Source organism: Rhinichthys klamathensis, unplaced genomic scaffold (assembly GCF_029890125.1).
Source record: "Rhinichthys klamathensis goyatoka isolate OS25496 unplaced genomic scaffold, OSU_Roscu_1.1 h1tg000018l_1, whole genome shotgun sequence".
In the NCBI taxonomy this organism is placed as follows: Eukaryota; Metazoa; Chordata; class Actinopteri; order Cypriniformes; family Leuciscidae; genus Rhinichthys; species Rhinichthys klamathensis.
The window spans coordinates 5,073,789-5,090,045 of NW_026606569.1; the positions used below are offsets into that span (position 1 = coordinate 5,073,789).

Here is a 16,257-nt window from a genome sequence, read left to right on the forward strand (position 1 = left end):
GCTTGCTAGTAATAAATGTAGCCTGTATTCATAGACTCATTTAACTTATATCAAACAGTAAACAGAGTTTTACCAAAACTCCTTGCTATGAAAACCATCCCCGACCAATAATAAACATGTAAAATCATATTGTGAAATGACTATAGCGCACCAGCTTTCGCGAGACTAACACGACTTCAGGTCGATCAGATTCGCCAAAAAGATTGATGTAATAATTACGATTGTCAACCAAATAAATAAGAAATTATGTAATCATCCATTGACTATGCTAACAATACGCTATCATCATATCGTAAGCCGAATTAAGCTTATTCTAGATACAGTCTTCATTAATATTGATAATAATAAAAATAATTAAAACGTATTTTCACCAACATGTCATGTACTCTGGTTAGAATTACTCTACCCAAAATAGACCGTTTAAATCATTACAATTTTCAGATGAAATAATTACGGGTTAAATATTACATCCCATCATCGCATGAAAATCGCAACAGCCGCTGCAGGATTTAAACTGTTACCCGAAGGTCGAAGACAAGAAGAATATATCATACCGACAACATACTAGAAAAATTCTTTAATAATATTAATAATATTTTAAATTGTATTTGGTTATTTCCCCTGTAAATCCTTTTTATTATTTAAATATCCAAGTATTGAGTGTCAGGTATAACAGATAGTTGTTTCACAAGATACATGTAGCACTAAGAATGTAAAACGGGACAGATATCAGTGCACCCCCCTTTAAATTTATAGAACAGACGCCTATTTTTTACGCGACACGCAAGCGTGTTTGAAGCGTTTCCGAAGCGTTTCCAGGCAAAATAGAATAGGAAAAGATGATTTTTATTTTGTCCACGAATACATATTAATAAATTACATTTTGATGGTTGAAAGTCTAGGTTTTGACATAAATTTAGATACAAATATAATTTATAAATAAATATAAATTTTCAAACATTGCACTGTCAATACAGAACGAAATATTGTGTAGTCTATTTTGCTGTCAATAGTGCTGACAGTGTCTTTAAGGCTTTATATTTATGCTTAACATGAAGTAGCCTATAGTCACCTATGAAGTCACCTAGCAGCAGCGCCGCGTCAGACACGTTTCTGGTGTGCAAAGACACAGAAAACGCGACGCAGCCGCCACGCAACAGAAACGCCACGCTCACGCTACGCAGCCAGTGTGTCATCGGCCTAACACTCACTCATTACTTGTAAATAAAATACATCCTCCGATCATTTCTGATGAAACGTTCAATGACCTCCTCATGCAGTTGTGCGTCCTGCTTAGGGTGAATAAGCAGCTCCTTATCTATGGAAGTAAGCGGGCGCCATAACTGAGCTGTTGCTGGGTAGCGTTGCGCCATTGCCTCCTATTGTTTTAGTTGCAACTTGCGTCCACTGGAATAAACAGCCCGCGATTTACGACTGTCACTAACGTTACAACTTTTATAATGTCGAGTGGGAAAACATGTTCCGTTTTAAATTGTTTCAGTGGTGGCAGTAAAGGGCGCATTGGGGCAGTGACGTTAGTAACATTACTGTTATGTCTGTTGTTAATGTTGGATTTGCTTGACTGTGACAGAATTTTTTTTAAATAACAAATTAAATTAACGGTTTTTAAATAATGAAGTTTTTTTATAATAACAATTATTTAATGATTTAAGTAAAAAAAAATAATAATAAATAGGCTATGTAATATAGTGCTCAGCAAAATCTCCTCTCTAGCTATTTTTTCTATTCAATTAACATGCTATGGTCAATAAATGGCTTTCCTGAGCTTAATGTAACGTTATGTGACATAATTGTTCTCCTGCGGTTATATAGACCTCTTTCCATGGTTTAAAACACTAATTGGTCGATATTATGTATACTTTCTAGCTGTACCTTACCCTTGCCTTTTGTAATTTGAAAATGAGGTAAATAATGGACACAAATGAAAAACATGAATTTGTTTATTTGATGTCATTCATTTATTTATTGTTGCCAAATGGACAGATCTTTTTATAGTTTCCTCCAAGCTAGCTTGCCAAGCTATTTTCATAAATAATCTGTAAGATCATTTGTACCTTCATCTGTGACTGGAGGCCACTGTCTGACATCATCAACCCAACAAGTCATTCTGCCTGGCTGTGTCATCGACGGAGCGTTATCACGGAGGTTTGTTTACATCCCGGTAACAGCTCGTAATGGCGTCGCCACAAGATGGCAGTCTACACAGAACGCTCGTCGGATTCGTGTATAGATGCCAGTGCAGAGAGTCGTGTTTGTCCAGTAATTCCTTAAATACGTTTTGATGCGCTTGAGAGCGGAGAAAGATCGCTCAACTGATGCGGTGGACTCTGGAATGGTCGCGAATCGCGATCAAGCATGTGAGGGCATAAAGCTGACATTTACTGACATTGCTCACAACCCGCCGAATTTTCAAACGGCTGATGACATCAGCGGGGGCTAGCGCCGATACACATCGCTCCCCCCTGGGGCGTTCTGTCACTGCGCATCAAATTTTGATTGGCTAATGATACACGTCAGTCAAAGTTAAGATCAAATGGGAAATGGCAGCTTCAACGGAAGGCTAGCTATACTACTAATGCTGGTCCACGGAGCTGTGATGCGTTTAGATCGATGACCATATGGAAAATCCAGCTCAGCCTCAACAAAATAACCATATTCTTTCAGGAAATATAATCGTAAAAATGAAAAAATATATATATATTTTATATATTAATTATATATTATATTATATTATATTATATTTTGACAGGGCCAGCAGAGAAGGCCCTGATGGCCCTGACAGCCCACCTCTGCTTGTATTACTTTATTGCATTGTGTTCAATTTGGTGAGACTCGGAGTCGTCAGCAGGGGGCACCCGGGAGTTGCACAGCGCATGGGTGGCTGACTAGCTAGCAGTGTAGAAGTAGTATTCAGCACGAGATGAAGCGCGAAAGTGCAGAGAAATGTGCTCCTTGCTTAAACAATGCTTTTTCTTGTGTTTTATACAGGTAAGCTGACAATAACCTATATACTGGTAAATGCATAACAGTATTGTATTCTTATAGAGCCGTAGTTCGTGCCTGAGACGTTAAGAAAAGTGTGAAGTTTTGACCGTGATTAAGAGTGTCATGCGTGAAATGGCGGACGAGAGTGTTAACTACTCAACAGGAAAATTAGTAACTTTTAACTAGGGGTGTGACGAGATCTCGTGCCACGAGATCGTGTTTATTAGTCCTCGCATATATTTGTCAGCTATAAGTAGTGATGGCCAAATGAAGCGTTTCGAAGCATTATTGCTTTCTGATACAATTGTGTCGAAAATGGTTCATTACTCGAAGCTTCATTCAGAGAGAAATTGCAGCACCATCTCCTGGTGAAGTAAATGTAATGCAACAAAGCTGACAACCATAAAATGCAAGTAGGCTAATGTTAACGCCCCGTTTATTACGTGTTTACCGAGGCGATCAAAGCTGAAACAGTGTTAGTGCTGTGAAACTCATTTATGTAGGTGAAGTTTTCAGATACTGATGAATTTCATGTGTTCACCTTGATAATAAAACATTAAGCATAATGTGTGTAATTATTTCTTTAGACAAAGACAGAAGATCAGACCAGCTTAAAAAAAGTTGGAAACCATCACAGAAATTCTAATGGTTTCTATTAAAATGATAATAGAATAAAATATAAAAGAATAAATAAAAGAATAAAATAAAATAATTTCTTTTTTGTAGTGTGTTTGGGACATATTCCATTAGGATTTAATGCCCCTACCAATATAACCCAACACATATCAGTAGAGACCCACAGAGACCACTATAATTACCATTACAACCAATAAAATTCCTATGAAAACCATAAATTCCATTATGTAAACCATTAAATCCAATAGAATTTCTGTAATGTTTTCTATAGGTTTTTTTTAGCAGGGCAGCATCATGTGTGAAAGCTTTATCTTGTTTAGCTGTAGGAAGCAGAACTCTATAACTTAACTGGTGGGACTGATATTTTTGTATGTTGAAAAGGATGTGCTTGTGTAACTGGTTGTACTTGTATAATGTAGCAGAGGGTTTTTGAAGTTTCTGTCTTTGATACATGTTTTTATGTAACAATGTTCATATGTTCTCTAATTAATAATAAAAAATAAAATCCACTCTCCTCAACAATAACGCCAATCCAAACACTGACTACTACAACCCACGGTGTTGCCATGGTTTGGCTTCACTTTTATAAGAAATACAGCCGCCAGGATTCAAATCTGTCAACACTGGATCGGGCTGTCAAAGCAGTCAGGTGGTTCACTACAGGAGTGAATCAGTGTGTTTGCTTCAGACGTCATTTTCACGTGACTAGTGACGTACTGATACAAGCTCCGAAGCAGTGGTTCATTGCAAGGACTGATCGAGTTTGAAGCAAGCTTCGGAGCGTCGGTGTCAGACCTAACATCACTAGCTATAAGTCAATACTGTTAAATAAGAACCCCAGTCAGATTTAGAGGTAAAATAGTTTATTAATTATTTTGTGAGTTTATAGTGATAACACGGTAACTGTTAAACGGTTGAAACCTAGTTCATAATGTAGTCAGTTCATTAGCATATTTCATGGAAGAGTAAAACGGATTAAAGACAAGTGAAACAGTGATATGAAAGAGTATTAGAAATATATGTGCAGTTATCAATGCTAGAGTAATGTGAATATAGACTAAACTATTGCTGATATCTGAATATCTATTCTAATTCCAAATGCTATTTACATGTTTATGTTTATTGAGTTTGAATGCATGACTCATAGAGGTTGTGGTACTTTAATGATGTTATTTGTCAGACCTTTCCTTTTATGTCGTTTGATAGCGGGCACAGCACATGTTTAGATCTATGTTAATGTGTTTGTGTATAGAACATGTATTTCTTGAGAATTGAGTATTGTATAAAGAGTAATGTGACGTATCAGCTTAGACATCAGACATGTGATTGGTTAGGATAATTTGTGAAGGTATCGCAGGATAAGAGTGTAGAAGTAGTATTCAGCACGAGATGAAGCGCGAAAGTGCAGAGAAATGTGCTCCTTGTTTGAACAATGCTTTTTCTTGTGTTTTATACAGATAAATAAATGTGTTGCACCAGGAAGTGACATTGCTGATTCCTAAAAGTGTAACATATACCTATCGTGTATGCTGTTTATTTAGTTTAAACTTTTTAACAGGCCAACATAAAAGTCTCATTGGTTTAGATAGATACATTTCGATAATCTAGAACAGAACAGTTTTATAGCTAAAATGAATAAATGTTTGAATAAATTGACTGGTATAGACGCTATACCATTAAAATGTAACGAAATAACGTTTATCTCTGGTTTGTTGAACATTTGATAGCTATTACATAGCCTGGCATATAATTTAGGTTTTATTTTAGACTAATTTACTCCAATATTGAACAGTATAGACTGTTAGGATGGTGTATTTCAGTGCAGATTATCTTAAAATAAAGAAAAACATCAAAAGCCATTTACTCACAGCTATTTAAAAATAAACTTAAAGGTGACCTATAATTCAAAATTGAATTTACCTTGGTATAGTCAAATAACAAGAGTTCAGTGCATGGACATGACATAGAGTGAATCTCAAACTGGACTGTTTTCGCGTTCTCATTTAATTCACGTTTATGAAAAACACCCCTGAAAAACGGTCGGTTCTCCACACAATACCGACTGTGACGCAATAGTCGGGATCATTAATATGTACGCCTCCAAATATTTGCATAATGCCAGCCCTCAATGCCAGGCGGAACTGCGCAGCCGAAGCATGGCAGTTGCTCAGTGTGGATGTACACATGAACACAAAAGTATTTTTTAGTTCCTTCATCTGAGCCTCTGAAGAAACAATGGGTTAATTTTATTTTCTCTGGAAATTTCCAAACATTTCACCGACTGTTTCCTCAACTTGGGCCAATACAGAGCTGGCCTCGGATCGAGCTACTAAGCAACACTTTCTGGGGCCTATACCATGAAGCCGGTTTAGGTGGCTAGCCAGCTATGTTTCAGCTTAGTTTCCGCCAACTCTGGGTTTTAGGTACTATGAAAGCAGCTCGGCTTTAATCGGTGTTCGTTGCCATGGTATCTTACGCTGCACGGCTAACCTGCTCCGGGGCAGGTTAAGTTCTGGATTCGAGAGCTCAGACTGAAGTTTGACCAATCAGCTGTGAGCAAAGAAACATATAGGTGACTTAACTGATTCCCAGCGTCTGTTCTCTGTTGCAATGGCTTCACCTTTTCTCCCAAATCCCGTGGACATCTCCGCGCAAATTGTTAGACGAGCACTTCGTAGAGAAAGAGTTTTTAGGGACAGACAAAATTCCTTTGACTTTCCTGATATTTACTTGTATGAAAGATACAGATTTTCCGCGGAAGGAATGTCTTATCTTTGCGAACTTCTTGAGCCGCACATAACAAATGTGACTCGTCGAAGCCATGCACTTACTGTACCGCAAATGGTATGTATTGCGTTGCGGTTTTTTGCAAGTGGTACATACTTGTATGCGGTCGGTGATGCAGAGAATCTAGGGAAAAACACGGTCTGTCGGACCATTCGCAAGGTGGTCCTCGCTCTGCAGGGGTACATAAATAGCTTCATTGTGTTCCCTGGACATTTATCCACCATGTCCATAAAAGAGGGCTTTTATAAAATTGCTGGTAAGATATATTGATAGGGTGACATCACATGAACAAATGTAGCCTTTCACACAAATTTTTTTTTTCTTCAAAAAAAAAAAATTCACACTTAGAAATCTATTATACAATAGTCTGCAGTAGCTACCTGTTAAGAAATGTTTTAAATATATATGTTTAATTCCTATGATAGGATTCCCTAGAGTCATAGGAGCAATAGACTGCACACATGTTGCAATCTCCACAGCTCTAGGAGAACATGAGGCAGATTATGTGAACAGAAAGTCCTCTCACAGCCTTAATGTTCAGGTAGGGCTACTATACCCTATGTGAAATTATTTTTATTTGCATTGAGATCAATCTTTGATCTCAATGCAATCTCAGACAATGATTTACTGTACATTTCATCTGCAGATGACTTGTGATCATGAATGCATGATCACAAGCTTGGATTCCAAATGGCCTGGCTCAGTGCATGACTCACGCATTTTCAGTGAGTCTATTTTGTGTCAGCGGCTTTGAGGAAGGCAAGTTAAATTTGGTACAGTACACTTTACATTTTTTATTTTAATGGCAAAACTTACAAATTTTTCCCCTTTTCTGTTCTATGACAGGGCTTTTTGATGGCCTGTTGGTAGGAGATAGAGGTTATGCATGCCAGAGGTTTTTGCTAACGCCCTATCCTGACCCCCAGACAGGGCCACAAAACCGCTTTGATGTGGCCCTCAGTAAAACCAGGGTCAAGATCGAGATGACCTTTGGCATCCTAAAGGCACGTTTCAACTGTCTTAGGCGTTTAAGAGTGTCACCAGAGCGGGCATCACAGATAGTGGCTGCATGTGCCATTCTGCATAATATAGCCACTATCAGAAAGGAGCGAGAACCACCACAAAACCAGCTTCTCCCTGATGAAATTGACCCCATCACACTTGACCACCCAGCTGGGGCAGCTGTCAGAGATGCGATCACAACACAATATTTTACTTAATAAAAGCACACTGACACTGCAGATAGGACTCAAACTGTTTTATTGGTCATGTGGCTAGGGAGTAAGAAAGAGAGCAAGAAAATTACATTAATAGACATTCATAGTGTTCATACTAAAGCGTTACTTGTTTAAAAAAAAGTTCACATACTGAGATCTGTTTTTTCCAGCTGTTTGATCTCCAATTTAATTTTTTTAATTTGGAGCCTCCTCAGCTCACAGTCTAGCTCCTTTAGCTCACAGTCTAGTTCTAGGCTCCTTTTATAAAGGGCCCTGACTGAGTCTGTTTCCACCTGAAACAATTCCACCACAAACATGATCATTACAAGTTTTCTGGAGGTTGATCAAATCACAAAAAGTGGCATGACTATCTACAAACATAGGACTGACTGTAATTTATGTCAAGGGTTTAAAGCATTACCTTGTTCACATTCCTTCTGAAGCCCATTGAGGTAGAGGCTTCAGTTTCTGGGGTAGGTTGTGAAAAATCCTACAATAAAAGAGATGTGTAAGGGCCAGTCAATTCAATTCAATTCAAATTTATTTGTATAGCGCTTTTCACAATACATATTGTTTCAAAGCAGCTTTACAGAAAGTGCATTTCAGAAATGTACATAGAAGAATACAGTTAGTTAATCATCATGTATTAATTTAGGGCATAACATATCGCCGGCGTTGAGTCGTCTCTTCACAGGCGTCGAGTCGTCTCATCGCAGGTGTTGGGGCATCTGAAGTCTCCGTGAGAGGCTGGATACAAACTGGAGCTGACGAACGCTATTTACCTCGGGACTAGCGTCCCGAGATAACAGCAGAAAAGCAGATGGGAAATAATTAGCGTAGCTGCTGTTCATAATATTAATGCATTCGATCTGATTCAACAGTGGTATAAAAGGTAAGCATTATGTGAATGCTTGGCTGAAGAGATGCGTCTTTAATCTAGTTTTGAACTGGGAGAGCGAGTCTGAGCCACGAACAGTATCAGGAAGGCTATTCCAGAGTTTAGGAGCTAAATGTGAGAACGCCCTCCCTCCTTTAGTGGACTTAGATATCCTAGGAATGACCAGAAGCCTCGAATTTAGGGATCTTAAAGAACGCGATGGATTGTAGGGCGATAGAAGGTCCATTAAATACACAGGAGCTAAACCATTTAGGGCTTTATAGGTCAGTAGTAGTACTTTGTAATTGATACGGAACTTAATAGGTAACCAGTGTAGAGATGATAGAATCGGTGTTATATGATCATATTTTCTTGACCTAGTAAGAACTCTAGCGGCTGCATTTTGCACTAACTGTAGCTTGTTTATTGAGGATGCAGGACAACCAGCTAATAAAGCATTACAGTAATCTAGTCTCGAGGTCATGAATGCATGAACTAACTTTTCTGCATCAGAAACAGATAGCATGTTACGTAATTTAGCAATGTTTCTAAGGTGGAAAAAGGCAGTTCTTGTAACATATGAAATATGATTTTCGAAAGACAAGTTTCGGTCTAGTATAACACCCAGGTCTTTTACTGTAGTGGATAAGGTAACAGGACATCCTTCTAAATTAAAGTTGTATTGTAAGAGATTTTGTGGGTAGTTTTTTGGACCAATAAGTAATACCTCAGTTTTATCTGGATTTAATAGCAGGAAATTACACGTCATCCAGCATTTTATATCTTTAAGACATTCTGTCAATTTAGATAAGTTAGTGTATTCATCTGGTCGTGATGAAATATATAATTGAGTGTCATCAGCATAGCAGTGGAAATTAATTCCATGTTTTCTTATAATATTACCAAGTGGCAGCATATATATTGAGAATAGCAGAGGGCCTAACACCGATCCTTGCGGCACTCCATAGTCTACTGACGTTATCTTCGATTTTTCCCCATTTAAACAGACAAAATGGTAACGGTCCGATAAGTACGATCTGAACCAGCTTAATGCCTGTCCCTGAACACCAGTGTAGTTTTGTAGTCGATCCAAGAGTATTTTATGATCTATAGTGTCGAACGCAGCGCTAAGATCGAGTAGAACTAGTATTGAGATACAGCCTTGGTCAGAAGCTAAAAGTAAATCATTTGTAATTTTAACTAGCGCAGTTTCTGTGCTATGATGCGGTCTGAATCCTGACTGAAATTTTTCATATATCTCATTTTCTTGCAAGAAAGAACACAATTGAGCGGACACAATTTTTTCTAGTATTTTAGACATAAATGGAAGATTTGAAATGGGTCTGTAATTTGCTACGTTATTTTGATTTAATTGCGGTTTCTTAATAAGAGGTTTTATTACTGCCAGCTTGAATATTTTTGGAACATGACCTAAAGATAAAGACGAGTTAATAATATTGAGAAGAGGCTCTTCCACTACAGGTAACACTTCTTTCAGTAGTTTAGAGGGTATTGGATCCAATAAACATGTTGTTGGTTTAGATGCAATGATAAGTTTATTTAGCTCTTCCTGTCCTACAGTTGTAAAGCGGTGTAGTTGTGCTTGAGGGGCGATAATTGAGGCTGAATCACAAGACACCATAGAGGATTGTACATTTACAATTGTGTTTCGGATGCTTTCTATTTTCTCATTGAAGTAGTTCATAAAATCATTACAGCTATACTGTAACGGAATAATTTGCTCTGGTGATGTCTGTTTATTTGTTAGTCTAGCCACGGTGTTAAATAAAAACCTTGGATTATTTTGGTTATTTTCTATTAGTTTGCGGAGATGCTCAGCCCTGGCTGCTTTTAGAGCCTTTTTATAACGTGACACACTGTCTTTCCACGCGATTCTAAAGACCTCTAAATTAGTTTGTTTCCATTTACGCTCTAAGTTACGAGTTTCTCTCTTGATAGCATGTGTAGTACTATTGTACCATGGTGCTTTAGTTTTCTCTCTAACCTTTTTCAATCTAATTGGTGCAACAATATCTAATGTACTAGAGAAAATGGTGCTCAAACTGCTGGTCATTTCCTCTAGTTCATCTGTTTGTTTGGGTTCACTGAGCAGCTGAGATAGATCAGGTAAGCTATTTGAGAATCTATCTATAGTGGTCGGAAGGATTGTTCTGCCTGGTCGATAACGCGGCGCAACATGACAAATTTCAGCAGTACGTATTATACAAGTTACCATGTGATGATCAGTGAGATCGTCACTTTGCGGTATAATATCTATATCGGTTGGATCGGTTCCGTGTGATATAATTAAGTCTAGTGTATGATTTAGACGATGAGTGGGACCACGGACGTTTTGCTTGACCCCAAAGGAGTTTAATAAATCTGTAAACGCAGCCCCTAAGGCATCATTTTTGTTGTCTACGTGTATGTTAAAATCTCCAACAATTATTGCTTTATCGACATTGACCAATAGATCCGAGAGAAAGTCTGCAAACTCTTTTAGAAATTCAGCATATGGCCCTGGAGGTCTATATACAGTAGCCAAGGCTAGAGATAATAGGGATTTCTTTCTTACATCTAAGAGCGTAACATTTAGCACAAGTACTTCAAACGAATTAAACCTGTGACCTGTTTTCTGAGTAACATTAAGAATATCTCTATAGATTGTTGCAACACCGCCGCCACGACCGATCAGACGGGGCTCATGCTTATAACAGTATCCTGGCGGAGTAGACTCATTTAGACCGAAATACTCATTTGGTTTAAGCCAGGTTTCAGTAAGGCAAAGTACATCGAAGCTATTATCTGTGACCATTTCATTTACAATAACCGCCTTAGGTGTGAGTGATCTAATGTTTAGAAGACCTAGTTTTAGAAATTGTTTTTGTTCACTGATATTTAGATTTTCTGGTTTAATTACAATAAGATTTTTCCTAGATCCTACACTAGATTTATTGTTTGGCCTCACTAGACGAGGAATAGACACAGTTTCTATATAATGTTCTACACCACTTATATCAATTAAGTTGGGACAGCAAAGACTGTGAATTGGACTTTGACTTACTAGTCAGATGGTGTGCAACGTCTTGGAGATGTTGTCCGACAGCACAGCCGCTCCGATTCTGCTGGGGTGCAGGCCATCAGCACGGTAGAGCCTAGGTCGCTCCCAGAACAGATTCCAATTATTTACAAAGAGCAGTTTCTGTTCATTACACCATGACATTAACCATTCATTTAGAGCAAATAGTCTACTGAACCTTTCTTGTCCTAGTCGGTACGTGGGAAGCGGTCCAGACACGATGATCGTTGCCTCAGGTGCTGTGCTGCGTACCGTCTCGATCAGGCTCCTGTAGTCCTTCTTCAGAACCTCCGTCTGCCGCAGCCTGATGTCGTTCGTTCCCGCGTGGAGGACAACGGCTCCGACGCGCTCGTCACCGTTCAGGATCTCGGGAACCTGTGCGGCGACATCAAGAACACGAGCACCAGGAAAGCAGTGAGTGCGCACCTTACCCTTACCTGAGGTAGCACGGACCTGACGGACCATGGAAGTGCCGATGATCACGGCGTCGTCGCGTTCCGACTCGCGAAGAGGGGAGAAGCGGTTCCGGGTGGAGATCTCGAAGACCGGGAGGGGCGGAGAGGTTCTTGCTCTGGTCCTGGCTCGTGTCTTCCGCTGTGGGATCACCCAGGGTCCATGGTGCTGTGTCGGTGCCGGAGTGAATGAAGCCAGAGATGATCGCGTCCTCCTGGGCAGAGAAACGCACGGAGTAGAGGAAGTCGGAGTCAAAAAGTTACTAACCACTGACTTGTGAGCATCGGCGCGTGACGTTTCAAGCGCTGATCGCCGATCCCGCAGCTCGGCTTGCCTCTCCAGCAGACCACGGATCTGTTTCTCCACCGATTCCAGTTCCAATCGTACCGAGATCAGCTCGAATGTATCCTCACCTGCACTCAGAGGTAACGTTAGACACACATCCGATATGTTCGCCATTATAAAAGATGAGCAGTATATTAGCAGTGATACTACCAATATCACTACTAATTTAGGACTGGAATGCTGGATATAACCTGTATCCTTTCAGTGAAACGGGTGTAAAATCAGACGCTCGATAGGCGCGAGCCCACGCGTGAAATGCTAGCGGGCTAAAGGCTAGTAGCCGAGATTCGCAAAGTTGGATCTAAGTAGCGATATCAAAGCAGTCCGATTGTTTTTTATAGGGAATAGTATCGAGGATAGGTTCACACGATATAAAAATAGAAAGTGCTTGTTAATAAATGAGTGGTAAAGAAGAAAATCAAGGATTAATGAATCAATTCGACGGAGCTCTAAACACAAACAAACACCGCACGCGCATGCGCAGGAGGAAAAAGTCACTTAATTATGACATTCAAATGTGTGCCGTAATAAAAAGCCCAGTGCATTCACCTCAGCAACTGTCTCAGAACACACAGACAGAGTGTCTTCATCATTTGGTTCACCCTAATAAATAAAAGGCAAATATAAAGCATAACTGTTATAAAGCAGGCTATGTTCATGGTGTTCTGTCTGCTGCATATACTGACCTCTGTGTGGGAGACTGTGTGCATGTGTGCTGGCTTCAACAGGGACACTGTATTTCCCTCTACTGCAGAACAGAGTCAGCCAAATTTAACCCTTTTTAAAACATTAGTAATGCATTGCACACACATACCCAGTGTCACTTGCTTAGAGGAGCCAGCACCAGGGTCAGACTGTACAGCACTTGCAATGCCATCCATAATCGGCCGTCCCTTATTATTACTCAGCGCCAACTCCTCGGCCACAGTGTAATTTTGAGGAGGTGGCCCTCCCCCAGTTTTCCTGATTTCACATTTTTTTCTGTTTGCTGCAAACAAGTTTTTATGAATAAATGTTCACAAAAATAATAAAAGGTTGTGGTAAATACTTACCACTTTGAATTATATTTTTATATTTTGTCTTGATCTGCTGCCAAGAACGTTTGGAGTTGGGGTTGCATCTAAAAATATATGAATATCAATCTTTCTTAGGAATAGCCTATACATTCACATTTTACATACATCTACACACACGTATGTACAGTATGCATGCATGCATGTATATCAACACGAATACACACATGTTTATTTTAGCATTTAATACATTTTTAATATGATTACATCATTTTACATTAATTGTTTAACTTACGCATTAACGCAATCAGCAATCTTCCTCCAAGAATCTTCTCTTGCTTTGGCAGCAGATACAGTGTTACTGCGTGCTTGAAAAACACTTTTATATTCTTCATATTTTTGAATAATTATCTCTTGCTCCTGCGCGGAAAAATATATAGCTCTCGCTCTATCCATTTCGAACGCGATTGGTTGTTCAGTGCCGACGTCACTCTTTTATGTGCACGCGCTCGTGGATTAATCATAAGTTAAGATCAAAGCCTGAGTTGACAGAGAAAGTTGATGAGCTGCGTCATGGTACCAATAAAGCCTGATTGCATCGGTTCGGTTTTGTCAACTCAAAACTAATCCTGTAACCCCGAGTTTGTTCAGCTACCTTCATGGTACAGGCCCCTGATGTGTAATTGTTCAAGTTCAGACAGGTAATCTTTCTCTCAAAATCGTTCAATACTGTTTATGCATCAGTAAGTCAAGCCAGTGACTAAAATATCAGCTTCACATCGTTTCTTTTAGTAGGATGAAAATAATCGTATTTAAATTGTGAACAAATTATATACAGAAAGCGATCAAAGAACAATCTTTAGAGAGAGTGCAGAAACTGCTTTGCAATGATAAGATCTTCATTCTCGCGATCAACACACTGTCATCTGCTCAATGCTCATCACGGCAACATTTTATGTGATGGGAATAGATCTAAATACTTTAAAAACATCTCACGATTCGTTAATCTCGATAGCTGTTATAGTAAAAACGTAAAATAGCAGTAGTAAAAGTATTCGGGAGAGAGTTTCACATGTAATGCGTAGCTATTTCATATGCAAGCATGTCAGCCAATCACAGCAGTGGCCGCGGTTACACTGAATCCCACAGCAGACACGCCCCTTCAAACAGAGTGTTCAAATCAGAGGCTAAAAGCAGGCTAGGAAAAATGCCATTTATTTCTAAATTATGATTATTTTTTATCTAAAAAACATACTAACATTATAAGGGTAACCCAGGAAACATTATAAAATAATAAAAAAAAACATTCTAGGGCACCTTTAAACTATAGAAGTAGTTCAATATTATTTTCAGTACTTCTCTTTATATCTATGAATCTTATTTTATTTAAAGTGTAAATTGCAGGTTAACCACCACAACCAATTAATGTGTAAATTAAAGTGTTCAATTAAACATTTCTGTCTTAAAATGCGTTAAAATAACATTTATTGGGGTTTCAAATGTAGCATGTTTTTTACAGGAACTGGGTGATGACATCATAAGAGGGAGTAGCAACCCATACTCTGCTAGATTCCCACTGTTTGTGGCTTGATTATGGAGAACGACTGGGAGACTGAGGAGGTGGGAAATAGAGGTCTTCACGGGTCCACTTGGATCCGAAAACCCGAGATCCGACCCGAGACCCGAGCGGGTTCGGGTCCAAAACTCCGTCGAGTGTCTCGGACACGGGTCGGGTTTGGTATTACTGGCCTCGGGTCTCGTGTAATTTAAAATAAATATGCCTTTTCCAAATGGACTCGAGAAGACCCGAATTCTTTTAAACTATGTTGGGCATTTAAGAAAATTGCAGTATTTAAAACAACTCTATGACACCGTTCTCTCACTTTTTCTTAGTGAGAGACCTAATCCGCGCTTCTACGTGCAAATGGGCTATAAGCATAAGCACGGTTGCCTCTGCATTTATTTACTCAGTTGCTCGCTCCACATAAACCAACCCCTCCCTTTGCCAAGAAGAACTAGTGCGCCATCTTGTGGATGGATGTTTGACTAAATGGAAGTATTTGAATTGTTGTTTTCAAATTTTAAAAATACGCGACACTGTCAGAAAAGCAGGCGATAACAGAAACTGTGAAATATGTCAGGGAAAACTAATGGTGGTTCTAATCATCGTATGGTCCGGTAAATAACATTATGCCAAATTTTATAGGACGTAATGGGTTACAGGGATGTGTGATTGACATTTTAGCACTTCAGCACGCTTACACTTGCGCGTCTATGTTAAGTGCATTTTTGAGAAACGCAGGGCTGCAGGCTGTGCACAATGTAAATGCCGTTTACGTTCGGGTCCAGTCGGGTTCTAAAGGAAATGGTGTCGGGTCGGACTCACGCACCATATCCTGGTTTTGACGCATGCTGCCTGAACCGGTTTGTTTTGCGAATAGCTTACTCTCATTTCAGGCAGGATCACGGTCCTCTTGAAGCCAGCACACACGAGTATGTTTACAATTGAGTTGAGTTATTTCATTCATCACTTCTGAATCTAAAAAACGTTTCTATATAATTGCTAGCCTACTTGCCGTTAGACTAACGGTAATTCTAGGCTTGGAGTCCCTTTTATGACGTCACGCCTAGCCTAGTGGAAGGGAGGGGGAGTGTAAAAAGTACAAACTCTTCATATTATATTCAGCATTTTGGTATAAAAAAAACATACAAAACAATGGTGGGCGGTTCTTATCTTAATGTTTAGTAAGCACATTGCATTATCTTCGTGAAAAATGTAATCTGCAATTTACACTTTAACTCATTCAGACCGTCGGGGATGATCTGCATGAATGTGGTCGGGGT

The 16,257-nt window shown here is 39.3% G+C and overlaps 1 pseudogene; it reads left to right on the top strand.

Annotated features, from left to right (window-relative positions):
• Positions 1–6,252: 6,252 nt before the first annotated feature.
• On the top strand, positions 6,253–7,649 carry LOC130070149 (putative nuclease HARBI1; annotated as a pseudogene).
• The last annotated feature ends 8,608 nt before the right edge of the window (positions 7,650–16,257 follow it).